Here is a 14605-nt window from a genome sequence, read left to right on the forward strand (position 1 = left end):
TTTTTCCCCCAGATGCAGAGGCTCTGAAGAGCTTGTAATTTTTTGTTGTAATTCCCTCCCTGGAGTTTCTCATAAGCCGAAAGATTCTCTTCGACTTTAAAGTAGAGAGCTAAAAATATTTACGCAATAACCGTTTCTCTTTTTAGCTTGTCCTTCATTATTGCAAGTTCATCTCCGGACACACGCTTAGCTTAGCACAGGCCTCTGTCTGTCGTCCAAGACCTACATATCATCACTTCTCGCTGCGAGTTCTGTTCTTTTTTTTTCAGCTTGTTGCCGTAATCGTGGGTTATTTAATGAAGTGAGAAAAGCCTTGATGCCTCTCGCAGTCTCTTTTTAGTTGGCACTTACAACGTGAACTGTCATAATATTGACGCCTGCTTTGGCAAGTCTTTACAACCTTATCTGGCCAGGTCACTCCAGTTCACAATTTACGCTTTTTGCTCACATACTTAATAATGTAAGCAAAGAAACGCCACTGACGTAGAGCATAAGGGGTCCTTAACAAGGGACTTTGTAACTTAGGATCTTAATGTGTCCTATCGTCAGGGCTTGGAACCAAAATGATATTTTTACTGGTTTCTTTTGAATAAGTCCAGAACCTCAATGTACCTCTAATTAGACTGAAATGATAGACTAAATTTAGTCCTTGGGTGAAGTTGGATTAATGCACTACATGTCTTGCATTTTTATTTTAACAATGTATGTACGTACTTCGCTCGCGGATCAGCACATGCCAATCATTTTGCTTTTCAAATCATTCATACTCCTTGTTGAATAATGCAGGTTTTGCCAAATGAAACAAATGAACATAAATATTGCCTGCGGTGATTTCTCATTCTGTTAATTGTTGAAGTTGATTTTAATTGCATCTTCATTAAAAATTAAATTAATTTTAAATAAATTAAAAATAATACAATTAAATGAAATGAAATTAAAATAAATTGTGAAACTGATGGGGGGATTTGCCATTCTGTTTATTTTTGAAGTTGAAGTGCAACTTCATTAAAAATAAAATTAAAATTAAACAATAAAATAAATAAAATAAAGTTGATTTTGAATGCAACTTAAAAAAAACAATAAAATACAAAACTGAAATAAAATAATAATAATAAAAAACATGACATTAAAATAAATTGTGGAAGTTATGTTTTTTAGTGCAAATTAAATTAAATTAAATTCAATTCAATTCAATTCAATTCAATTAAAAAGTGTATCTTTAATAATAATAAAGTTTCAGCAAACAGTTTGTCCATACTGAAATCTATTTTGCACAATTCCACAGATTTTACTGTAGAATCTGCAGAAAACTGAAGAAAATGCAAGAAAATGATATTACATTAAAATTATATATTAAAAAAGAGTATTATATATATAATTAATAATAATAATAATAAATTAATAATTTTCTGCTTGTATCATTTGTTTCAACTTTATTTCTAATCTTTACTCCTTTCAAAGCTTTCCTGCCATTCTGAAGACCTGGTTTGTAGTTCATCTGAGTTCTTTGTTTTAATTCACTTAGGATGAATAAGTGAGACTTTTTCAGGCTGTGGTAATTCAGGGCATTAAGGATTCCATATACTTCTTTTTTGGCTATTTTAAGTACTCTTTACAATATATTAACTATAAATGAAATACATTCACAAGCAGAAGTTTACAAACCTAATCCTGTTTATTCAAGTGTTTCATGTTCAGATAAACCACTGTCTGATATACAGTAAAAGAGTTAAAAGAGGCAAATATATACACAGTAATGTCTGCAGGGCTCACTGCATTCAACCTATTTCACTCAAGAAAAAAAAAAAGTACAGATTTCACTTTGAAAGTCCCATCACACCCAAAATTATCAGAATGTTTAGATGGGCATATCAGACAGATTATCAGGCCAAAGAAGCCATACTTTAGTTGACCCAGTGGGATTTGTGTTTGGATCTAAATAACAGGAGATAAGACATGTATGTCAAATGCTGTGCTCTCTCTTCTTTTCTGTTGCCATATCATATTAAACCAGTTCCCTTTGCTGCGATTAATTTCACATTAACATCTTAATTCAGAGTACCACTAAATCAGATGTGGTATAAAAATAAGGTTTTATAGCTCACAGCACTTAACATGCTTTCATATCTCTCTTTTATTCATTTCCAGTTTCCAGTTTATTCATTTGGCATATTACCTGGGTTTAAAAGCACAACCAGAATCTGGAGTCCAATAAAACACTGAGAAATGAGACACATTGAAAAATTAAGCCAATTCTGTGTGTATATTTAAACAGCTCACATTTTTATGCTGCCAATTTTGTTCAAATAAACTTCATATTGTACACTTTAAAAGCTTTTTTTTCTTTTCTTTTCTTTTCTTTAATAAACCAGTTTTACATACTGTGCACTTTTAGGATACTAGTTATGAGATGTTGAAATTAATGAAGATATTATTCAGCAAGGATGCATTAAATTGATCAAAAGTGACAGTAAAAACATTTAGAATGATTTATATACCAAATAAATGCTGTTTTTTAAAACTTCATTATCATCAAAGAATCATTTTTGTTTCCACAAACAATATTAAGCTGCACAACTGTTTTCAACATTGATAATAATAATAATAATAAAAGTTTCTTGAGCAGTAAATCAGCATATTTGAATGATTTCTGAAGGATCATGTGACACTGAAGACTGGAGTAATGCTGCTGAAAATTCAGCTTTGCATTACAGAAATAAAATACATTTTACAATATATTCAAATAGAAAACATTTATTTTAAATTGTAATAATATTTCACAATATTACTGTTCTAACTGCATGTTTGATTAAATAAATGCAGCCACGAGAGGCTGATTTCAAAAACATTAAAAAGTCTTACCAACCCCAAACTTTTTAATGATCAACAGAGATATTTTGGTGCTGCTTGTGTGATGTTGAGATCTCTCCTGACTTTACTGAAGCACAGTTTCAATAATGTTAAAAAGACTAAATAACCCTAAAACAGATTGAAAACATCCACTTTCGGTTAGATCAAACAGCAGCACTCAGAAACCATTCATCCTGAGCACACTCAAAATGTTTTATGTGCTCCATTTCTCTCTGCTTTTGTCTCTCCTTTCCTCTGCCTCTTATTCATGCACATCCAGCGTTTTACTTTTTGGTATGAGGCAATTAGCGCTCATTGTGTTGTAATGGCCACTTCCTCAGCCACAAACCACAACAGTTCCCAACAGGCTGTGGGAGCCATTATGAAAAGGTAGCATTGCACATTATAGACAGAATTCAGCAGGATTTCCTGTCCGCTCACCAGTCATATCACAGTGTGCCAGCTGACACTTTAAGCATCCACGATAACATCTTAATTAGAATCATTGGCCATAATTTGATAAAGCCGTGATAGACGAAGCACCAACGGCGCTCTCCAGTGTACCATAATGAAGTACAAAGCAAACCCACAGGAAAGAAAATCACATGTGAGATCTCTTTATGAGAATGTTGCTCATTGACAGAACTGAGAAAAAGTGTTTCAGATTTTTTTCCTCAGGAAAAAAAAAAAAAAAAAGGTCTGCCCTAGAGTTTCAAAATAGATCTTAATAGTACAAAAGACTGTGCTCAGATTTGCCAAGATAACTTCTACACATTTGATTAAGTCATCAAATTCCTCCAGTGCTGAATTATCTGAGCTGCTATCCATATTTATCACATATTTCCCAGAAATACATATGTGAATATTGTAATAGTTTTTAACTTATTTTACATGCTAGTTGTTTAAAAAAATATAAAAATAAAAAAACATTCTGCACCAGGGGTGATTCTAGGATTTTCCTTTTCATTTTTACCCCAATGAGGATATATATATATATATATATATATATATATATATATATATATATATATAGACCATTTCAACGGCTATTCGGCTGTTTAAGGAAGTGACGTCTTTGGTCCTCGGACGTTTCCGGTTAATGTTCGAGCGCATTCAAAACAATGGCGGCAGGCGCTTGATACACAGTATGATTGCGATAATTTATTTAATCCTGCTGTTTAAATTGTCAAAATTAAATTGAGATCCTTGTTGCTCAGTGGTTGGGTGCTCCCTCTGGGCTAGAACTAACATTCATTTATAAATAATCGGAAATTAAAGGGTTAGATTTCCGAGAAACGCGCCTGGATTGCAGCAGTGAAGCGAGAAGCAGAATAGCAACTAGCAGCTCCAGGATATACAGCGAACATTTCCATTCAGGTAAGGAAATATTATATGTGTTTGAGAACTTGAGGATGAATTGCAATGTAGTACTTAAAGCTGCTCATGGCCAGGCCAGATACTGACTGCTTCTTTTGATATTCATCACATATTAATAAATTTGGTGGAAACAGTTGAAAGTGAGAGGATGTCTTTTGTTTATATGCAGTATTGGTCAAAGTCACACTATACATTACTATTAGTATTAGATTTATTACTATTAGACACATTACTATTTTTAATGTTTTTAAAAGACGTCTCTTATTCTCATCAAGCCTCCATTTTATTTGATCAAAAATACAGACAAAAACAGTAATATTGTGAAATATTATTACATTTTAAAATAATGGTTTTGTTTTAATATTCTTTATATTTATTTCTGTGATGCAAAGCTGAATTTTCATCAGCCTTAACTCGTCTTGTCACATGATCCTTCAGAGATCATTCTTATGTGCAGATTTGATATTTGGTTATTGTCAGTGTTGGAAAAAATTGTGCTGCTTAATATTTTTCTGGAACCTGTAATGCTTTATACAGAATTGATTGATTGAATCCTGGCAGGGATTTTCAAAATATAGAAATCTTTCCTAACAGTATGTCCTTACTATCACTTTTTTAATCAATTTAAAATCCTTGCTGAATACATGTATTAATATTCTTTCAAAAAATAAATAAATAAAAAATACTGACCCCAAACTTTTGAACAATAGTAGCAAGTGGTTACAAAATATTTCATTTAAGTGAAAATATTTAAGTCAAAAAATGAAATACTGTAATAAAACTCCTGAACCTGTGAGCAATAAAAATCATCTTGGAATTACCATGGCTTTGCAACATTGACACTGCAGATTAGTTTTACTGCACATAAATTGTACTTTAACAGGTTTCACACCTCCACAGCTTCACGCTCGTAAATGGCTGCACTCCATCAACTAAAAGAAAGAGATTGCATTTGATTGCTGCATTGGCTTAGTTGAAGAAAAAGAGCTGGAAGTGAAGCATTCAGGCTGTGCTGAAGCATCTAACATTACATCAGTATCAGTCAGGGCCGGAGTGGGATCAATTTTCAGCCCGGGAGTGTAATGCTCAAGACCAGCCCACCACCGATCCCCATCCAACCCCCTCCCACCGTGGTGGCTTCTGGGAATCTGGATAAATGAAGTGACAGATCTGTTCTTACTATCCTGTTATATTTATTTTTGACATGTTTCAATAAAAAATATGAATAATGTAAATATGGCCATAAATATCAATAACAAATCACATCGCAACAAGTAGTCCAACTGTTACATTATGAAAAAATGGTTTGCATTCAAATGAAATAAAGTAGTGCAGTAAGAAATAGACTTTTTGCACTATTGTTTTTTTATATCCACGTCAATGTAATAAATAAAATAATGAAAAAAATTATATGAAACATTTCTGCAACAAAACATACAACTGTAACATTATTAAAAAAAAAAAAAAAAAGTTCAATTCAAAATTTAAAGCTGCCAAGCAGTCATCAATAACTAACGTAAATGGAAAATCAGTAAGTATCTCGAAAGAAAGAAAGAACAGGCTAAAATCACTTACATTTAATTGAAACAGACAATCAATAGAAAAAACGGAATAAAACTGAATACTAAACCGAATAAAAAAATTCCTTCAATGTAAGTCAGTTTGGATAAAAGCGTTTGCCAAATGCATAACTGTAAATGTTGAGTGTACCTTGAGTCGCCAGGTCACGTGTGCTCGTTTGTCTTCTTGAAAAAATATTTATCAGTTTAGCACATTTGGCCGCGTCATCCTCCAATGCCTTTCTCTTTTTTTTAACCTGGCTTTTTTTTTTTTTACTATCCATTTTATTCTTCCCGCGATTAGCGCACTCTCGCTAACTCACACCACAGCATTAATGGTCTCGGTTTGTCTCCATGGCAACGACCTGGGACACGCGCTTGTGTAGAGGGAGATAGAGAGAGAGCGCGCGCTCTGACAACAGAAAACGTCACATTTTAATGTTAAATTCAAATATAGTGATATTAGCTTAGTTATAAGCCACACAGTAACTTAAACACATAGACGTTATTCTGTGTATGTAAAAAAATAAATAAATAAAAAAGCAGGTGAGTCTGCCGGCCCAATTTATGAGCGGAGCAGAGCGGCCCACCGGGAATTCTCCCGGTTCTCCCGATGGCCACTCCGGGGCTGGTATCAGTCTCTTCTAGCACACAGGTGTTGGGCTGACTTATACATGACGTGTTAAACTACTCATACATGAGAAAGCACAGCCCTGCATTCTTACACAGACTCGTTTAGTGCTGAGCAGAAGCACATGGAAAAGGAAAAAGGGGGAATTGTCTTTGCCCCTCTCAGTTCATGTATATGGAAGAGCTCCCCACCCCTCAGATTATGTAAGGGATTTTGGACTATAATCGAGAGGCATTATCTTGGAGGGAAATGTCTTGCTATGTGGAACTTTAACTGTGTCCTCTCAGCCTTGGGTTCCCAGGGGCCCCTGCTTCCCCCTTGCTAATGGATATAATCAAGGGGACAATTAGACGTTCTGTCCTGGCGCGGAAAATAACAGTCAGGGTATTTGCGGTATCTAAGAAATGCCCTGAAACAGGGCTGCTTTTGTCATAGTGCAGTCTACGATGTTTTAATAATAACATTATCAAACTGGTGTTTATCAGCACAGCGCTCAGTTAGCAAGCTAGTGATTAGAATCACTCACTGAAGAAGACTTCTATGCAAAAGCAAGAAACAATGGAAAACTTTCATGCAGAGTCTTCTATTGGTTTATCAGAATAGTATGCATAAAAATAACCTTTCTGTCTCCAAGGATGATTTTAAAGAATTTTTTGAAATCATTGAAAAAATATATTGCTTATTTATTGATTTATCCATTTATTTATCCCAATCATCCAAAAATTTTAGCAATTTATATAGAATTATTCAAATTAAAATGTTAATATAAAAAACATGATTTTCTTTGGAAATTTGTATATATTTATTTAACAAACAAACAAATGGTAAACAAAAAGTAATTAAGACAGGACAAAAATTCTATAAATTTAATTCATTCATTCGTTCGTTCGTTCGTTCATTCATTTGTTTATTTGTTTGTTCGTTCGTTAATTCGTTTGTTCTAGGAGGCTAAAAAGTCCCCCACTAAAGATTTACTCATACATACTATCCAGGTCTGTATCCATGATTTATTATTTGTAACTTTTTATTTTATTTTAAAACGCTTTGAAATGTTCACATTTCTTTATTTCTTTTTGCTTTTTTTTAAATATTTTTAAATATTTAAATTTTCCAATATTTCAATACTTTCAATAATTTATATATAATAAAATTTTATTATTAAAAAATTAGTATTATTCAAAAATAATCACGCAAATAATCAACTTTTATAGCTGTATTTTTAGTTTCCTGTTTTTGTGTGAGATCTATCTATCTATCTATCTATCTATCTATCTATCTATCTATCTATCTATCAGAGTTCTTACCATACTTATATGGGTGGCGGGGGGGGGGGTGCTCTGAGTTCAGGCCATTCCCGAGCTCAGGGCCCATCCCCGGACAGCACACCAATTACGCATTACCATACTCACCAAATATGTGTCAAAATTATTGATTTTTATTTTATCCCAAAAATCATTAGGATATTAAGTAAAGATCATGTTCCATGAAGACATTTTGTAAATTTCCTACCATAAATATATATCGAAACCAAATTTTTGATTAGTAATATGCATTGCTAAGGAGGGCGATTTTCTCAATATTTTTTTTTTGCACCCTCAGATTTTCAAATAGTTGTATCTCGGCCAAATATTGTCCTATCCTAACAAACCATACATCAATGGAAAGCTTATTTATCCAACTTTCAGATCACGTATAATCTCAATTAAAAAAAAAAATGACACTGGTTATTTTATGACTGGTTTTGTGGTCCAGAGTCACATATGATAACAGGATCCCCAGTAGAGCAGCAGAGTAACAGTCTAAAGATAATAAATGCAATTAAATAGACTTTTACATCATGATCAGAGAGTAGCTTTTTATTGTCTGTGCCATGAAACACCACTATCATTACACAAAATACTGAAATCTGAACAATTCTGTATGAAGACATCATATTAACATTTTCCTGTTTATGCTTTAATAAATGAAAACAGAGCACTGGCCCTGAATGAGCGTCAGTGTAAGTCTCTCACCATGTGCCATGCAGCCCACAGCTCCTGTTTGGAGTTTGTCAAGGCTGGAGCCGAGCCTCATACCTCATTAATCCTTTCCCAGGACAGACTTTCAACCGCATGATGAATTGCGGCAGTAAATTGGTGTAGTCTCCGCTTCATAAACCCATGTGATTTTGGCTGGTCATTAATAAAGTGGCCTCTAAAAGGACCAAAGCGGCCAAATTATTGACATATGCCCATATCAGTTTACTACAACAAATACTGTATACATCTGTATAGTACAATACTGAATTTTCCCTCAGCAGTAGCCTATTAACAGACGGTCAGCAACTGAAACTCTGAATTCATAACGGCTCTGAACACGGTCATTCTCCTTACTCGGATCGGAAAGAGAACAGTGGTTTATAATCCATTCAACTGGTGGTGTTGAATAACCAAACAACTTCAGATAATGATGCAATAACATCATAAAATAAAATTCTGCTGGTAAATGTCACAGCAATCTCAACAGGACATGGGAACAAAATGTTTGGTGTGGCATATGAGACACAACATACAGTGTGAGAAATGGATATAATAGTATATTTAGTATATTTAGTCCCTGGGGTTGATCTGAAACAACCACTTTTTAGAGAAGAACACATTAAATAGTATTGCAGCTAGTTATAACTTCACTTAATTTTCTTTAATCTGTTCATTTTAGCGGAACACTTCTTTCTGACGCAAATTAGTGTTCTTGTAACTTATGGTTTGCACATTAAAGGATGAAATTCTCCATATCAACTAAAACAAAAGCAGCTGTGGAATATTGGCGTCTTAGCTAATTGGAACAGAACTTTTAATCAAATGCACTTTAATTTTACAGCTTCTTGTCACTCACAGCCTCAGTGAATTGGTCAAGTAAATGGTTTGTCCCTGTAGCTTGGCAGGTAAAAGTGGGTTGAAGTGCTGATGGAGCTTCAGTGCAGTTTTCAGTGAGCGTTTAGTCGGGATGCTTTGTGGTTGGAGCGCTAAAGCTTGAATGTTTTGTGTGGGATCAGCTGACAGTGAGATCATGAAAGCTTGTCTGCACCCTGTCCGTGTCCCACCCTGCTCGCTCTTTTCTTTAAAACACAGGATTCTCTGTCACAAGAAGTTACTTTCAGTTCCAGTTGCTATTGAATTAAATGCATTGTAATACAAGCGCTTGCCTGGCGTAATGGAAAATAAGGCCTTTTTGATTCTTTTTTTATTTTTTTTTTCATTTCAAGTAGCTTGGGGCTAACTTTTGCTGCTATTAAAGCAGAAAAGATAAGATATATCAAAGATATAAAAATGTCCTTGAAGAAGAAAAAAAAAAAGACAAAACATCCCTTGTTTAGGGGGAAAGAAAACACAGTTAAATAAAATAAAAATGTTTGTTTTTAGACTACAGTAAAGACTACAGTAAATTTAAGAAAAACAAACCAACAAAGGCATGTCCTTTTTAGATAGCAAAGTAAATTCTATATTTATTTATTTTTTTAAAACATAAGAATTCAAAATACAAATTAGAAATATAACAGCAGATTACTTTTTAAATGTATTGCATTTTTAAAATATTATATATATTGAAATTTATATATTTAGTTTTCATTTTTATTAGAATATTTTTAATTAATAAATTAATAAATAACACTTTCTTCATACTAACTACTGCTGACTTTGCATATCAACAAATGAAATATGAAAATCAAGCCAACTTTATGCAGCACAACAGCAATGCATTCCTGTTGTTCTGTGTCTTCATCCAAAACCAACATTATTCAGTTTTTCATGACTTTCTAGTAGTCAAATAATCTGAAATTTGGAAGAAAATGTCCTGAGGTTCGAAAAAAAAAAAATTATACTTGGCTTCATATGAACTGTTCTACAGCCAAGACAAGGCCACACACAACTGTACCAGTCTCCTCCATCATTCAGATAACCTGTCTGAGATGTTTGTACAAATCCACTCAAGGATACATGACAAATCCAATGTAGACAGATAAGAGATTTTCTTGGCTTTCTTCCTGCAAGATATAAATAATATTTATTTTCTTATACAGTGTCAAATATAATAACTTGTGCCTCTTAACTGCAGGCGAGTCCAGTGCCGTTAAACTTGTCATGACAATAATCATGAGAATTTTTGTTATGTTTTTTCTGTCCTGCTCTGACCGTCCACTAATTATTTCCAGATTTTTGACATGCATAATTGGACATGATTTCATAACAATTCATTTGGGCCTTGGGTTCCTCTGGGTCATCTGCATCTGTGTCCACCTCTTAACTCTGTCAGTCAGAAACACACAGCTGGTCATCTGAGGGGGCCGTCCCTGTGAATCTGTCTATTATTATGGATGAGGTTCTCAAACATTTGCATTGACAGTGCATGGCCCTGCAGACCAGAGGGGAGCATCCTTCATGTCAGTGGGCATCTCCTGAGAGCTTTGTAGAGCTGGGAGACAAAAGCCTCTGCTGATGCTTTCCATCTGGCTGATACTAAAGTACTGGAGTGCAATGGACTTCTAAAAAGAGGAAAAGTCCCTTCTCTGTGTCTAGGTTGTTTTTTTGTTTTGTTTTTTGTCTTATGTTCCAGTTATATTTTATTCTTACATGGTTTCTGGGTTAAAGGCAAATGGAACAGCATTTATCTTTTACTATCAATACGACAGATAGAAGAGCTTGTTTTCTCGCTGGAACGGATTTGGAAAAAATGTGCATTGCATCACTTATGGATCCTCTGGAGTGAATGGGTGCCGTCAGAATGAGAGTCCAAACAGCCGATAAAAACATCACAATAATCCACACCACTCCAGCCCATCAATTAACATCTTGTGAAGTGAAAACTTGGGTCAGCACAGAAAACAGTTTTAAACAAATAGTGGATTTTTTTGTGTCAGTGGATTTTGTTATGAGAGGACAACAGGGCTTTGACACCGGAGGAAGCGTTATTATGGATTATGGATTTATATTTTGGCCAGAAGCAACTGTTTAAAGTTAAAAAACCTTAATGATGGATTTGTTTCTTACAAACACACAGCTTTGACTTGACAAGATGTTAATTGATGTATTACTTGAGAATTGTTGTGATGTTTTTATCAGCTGTTTGGACTCTCAATCTGACGGCACCCAATCACTGCAGAGGATCCATTGGTGAGCAAGTGATGTAAAGCTAAATTTCTCCAAATCTGAAGGCCTTGGGTGGCAAATGTTTATTCTTGGGTGAACTATTCCTTTTACACACAATTATTAAAATCAAGTTATATCAATTTTTATGAAGTTAATGCTTTTTATAATGTTGTATTACATTCCCTGAAAAATTTAATATATAATAATACAGTAAAAGCATATTTTGTGTAGATTTTATTTGTTAATACTAGTTTTTTTTCAGCTGCTATTATTAATAGTCACCTTTCATTACTTTTTCCCCAACACCAGTTCATTTACTTAAAATAATTGTGAAATAAGGCAGAATTCAGTTCGTGCCGTTGGAATTTTACCCATTTTTTTCTGCAGCTGAATGTGGAAAAATGATTAGCTCTTAACATTTTTCAGCAGTTGGTTTGAATGAAATTGATAAATACTGCATGCAGTAGAAAAACACTGGCACTAGAAATGCATTATGCAGTGGAAACTTTTCAAAAGTTGATATATTTGACTAATGAGGTGGTGGGGAGAGAGAGAGAGAGAAAGAAATAATAAGCGCTTGTGCAAAACGAAAGGGAAAGCAAAGGCACATCAACTCTTTGTTATTGTTTTTTTTATATGATTGTGGAGCAATATCTGTCTTCTGTTCATCTGTGTTAGTATATTCTCTCATTCTCATTGTTCATGGTAGTCACTTGACTCTTGTTGGAGTTTGGCAGGTAATACAGTGCCCAGGTGCATCATGGACCTTCTTTAGAATGTTGACAGGATCAGAGCATTGATGGGAAATTTGTTTTTATCCAAAGCTGACATTTCACTCTCATCCGAAACAATTCTCTCAATCGCTTCACAAGTTGTCAAGATCGGTACTTGGGTGAGGAAAGCTGGACTTGTGTCAGAGTAGCATTAACTTCTGCCCAGACTAATTTGCTCATGCGCCAACCAGGCACCGATGGCCAGGGTCCAAGAGCAACTCAGACAGTGGAGGATTCATTTATTGCTACGTTTAGACTGTTGTGAATGGTTCTCTTCTTTAAAATAATAAATAGCCAAAATGAGAAGGAAAAAATGACACTTAATGTAATTATCATCATACTTTGGAATGGGATCCATGTATTAGAACTTAGTAACAGTAAATCTCTCGGTCTGAAGCACATTATCTTAAAAGAAAATCTCTTTTGTGTGTTGTGAAGCACTATGTAACCTTAATCAGTCATTAAAACTAATTACAGTTGTTTGTTCAATGTCATATTTTCCCATACATGACTGGTGTGGGACTGGATGAAGGCCTCTATGATACTGTTGCTTTCGGTGCCAGATGCTGCAAGGAGAGCATGACAATTTGAAATTTTCCTTTTCAGTTTCAACCAAACAGCTTGGCATGAAGCATGTCGACACTTCGAGCATTCTGGGATGGAAAACATCATGCCATGACCTTTTCTGATCAGGGAAATCAGTTAACAGTTAACATGCAAAATGGTGAGTTTGTTAAGGTGTTTACTAAAAATAATAATAATAATAACAATTTTGCCTGAATTTTTGGTAATATAATCCTAATTTTTTAAAAATATTTTTTAGAATAATAATAAATATAATGAAAATTTCATAAAAAAAAAAAAAAAAAAGTTTGGCAAGTGACAATTTTGAAGCACTTTATTATTTTCCTCATTGAATTTTGTTTTAAATGTTTGTCAGTATCATAGAAATGAAGAAAATGTACTTAGCGTTTTAAAAATGTAATTAACGAATAAAATGTTTGGTACCCTATCACATAACAGTTTCCAAAAACTTTTAATCACTCACTTCTGTCATGTTTCCATCTCTCATGGACATAATTGACTTAAAAAGGCAATTTCTGCTTTTTGTATTTATTTTGATTTTCACTCATCTTCCACTCAGTCTGGGCAGATCATCCGCTTTCATTTGGCAGCTGAACATAAATATCTGCTTCCCTGTCCCTGGCCCACTCAGCACTTGGACGCGAATAGCGGAGCGATTATTTCAATCCGGAACATGTTCAAATTGGTCCCCGACACTTCACCCATCACGTACTTTGAAGCAGTTGTGATAACAAGCATCTGTAAGCATCTACAGCTTTTGTACCGCAGATGAGCATATGATATTCTGACAACACAATGTGTGAACTGGCTGTAATGTTCATGTTTTCATGATTACAACAATATTTTTGTGTTGTCAGTCAGGATACTATTATTACTATACAGGATACTATATATTGCTGGAACTACGTTTAGAAAAAAGAAATAAATGATCATTTAAGTCATGATTTTCACATTTTGATTTTTAATTTAATTTAATTTAATTTAATTTAATTTAATTTAATTTAATTTAATTTAATTTAATTTAATTTAATTTAATAATTTAATTTAATTTAAATTGACAGATTTTCCTATATGTCTCAAATATTGATTTTACAATTAAAGTGTAAAAGTATTACACCCCCATACTGCGTAATATGTTATGAAAACTGGCAAATACTTCATTTTTAACCATCAGTCATAATGAAGGAGCTTTAGTTTAGTTTTTTTTAGTTTTTTTTTACACCAACATCTGTACTTCTGTCTTGTTTTTAACTAAAAATATATAAACAACTAGTAATTCAAGATATATTATGTAAAATGTTTCACTGTTATTATTATTTACCTGAAACAGACTAAAGCCAAACATTTTGACTTCATTGTGTTGTAATTAAAAAAATTATTCCTAATATCTAATGCAATTTTGTTTCTTATCTTGTTTTAGAGATGTTTTTACTATTATTTACTATAGTTTTACTAAGAACTATTTTTACTGAACTGGCTTTAATGTTTATGTTATAACAATTATATACAATATTTGAATATTTTCCAGTCGGGATACTGAACATTATATTGCTCGAACTATATGTTGAAATGAACAATCATTTAAGTTATGATTTTCCTCATTTTTTTTTCTTAAAATGTTTTTATTTTATTTTATTTTATTTTATTTTATTTTATTTTATTTTATTTTATTTTATTTTATTTTATTTTATTTTATTTTGTTTA

At 33.3% G+C, this 14605-nt stretch overlaps 1 long non-coding RNA gene across 1 annotated transcript; it reads left to right on the top strand.

Moving 5' to 3' along the window:
• Positions 1–3972: 3972 nt before the first annotated feature.
• LOC131546353 (uncharacterized) lies at positions 3973–14279 on the top strand. The gene is made up of 3 exons (XR_009272664.1): positions 3973–4227; positions 12923–13040; positions 13461–14279. It is a non-coding gene; the product is annotated as an uncharacterized LOC131546353 (long non-coding RNA).
• Positions 14280–14605: the final 326 nt, after the last annotated feature.

The sequence above is a fragment of the Onychostoma macrolepis genome, chromosome 08, assembly GCF_012432095.1.
Source record: "Onychostoma macrolepis isolate SWU-2019 chromosome 08, ASM1243209v1, whole genome shotgun sequence".
In the NCBI taxonomy this organism is placed as follows: Eukaryota; Metazoa; Chordata; class Actinopteri; order Cypriniformes; family Cyprinidae; genus Onychostoma; species Onychostoma macrolepis.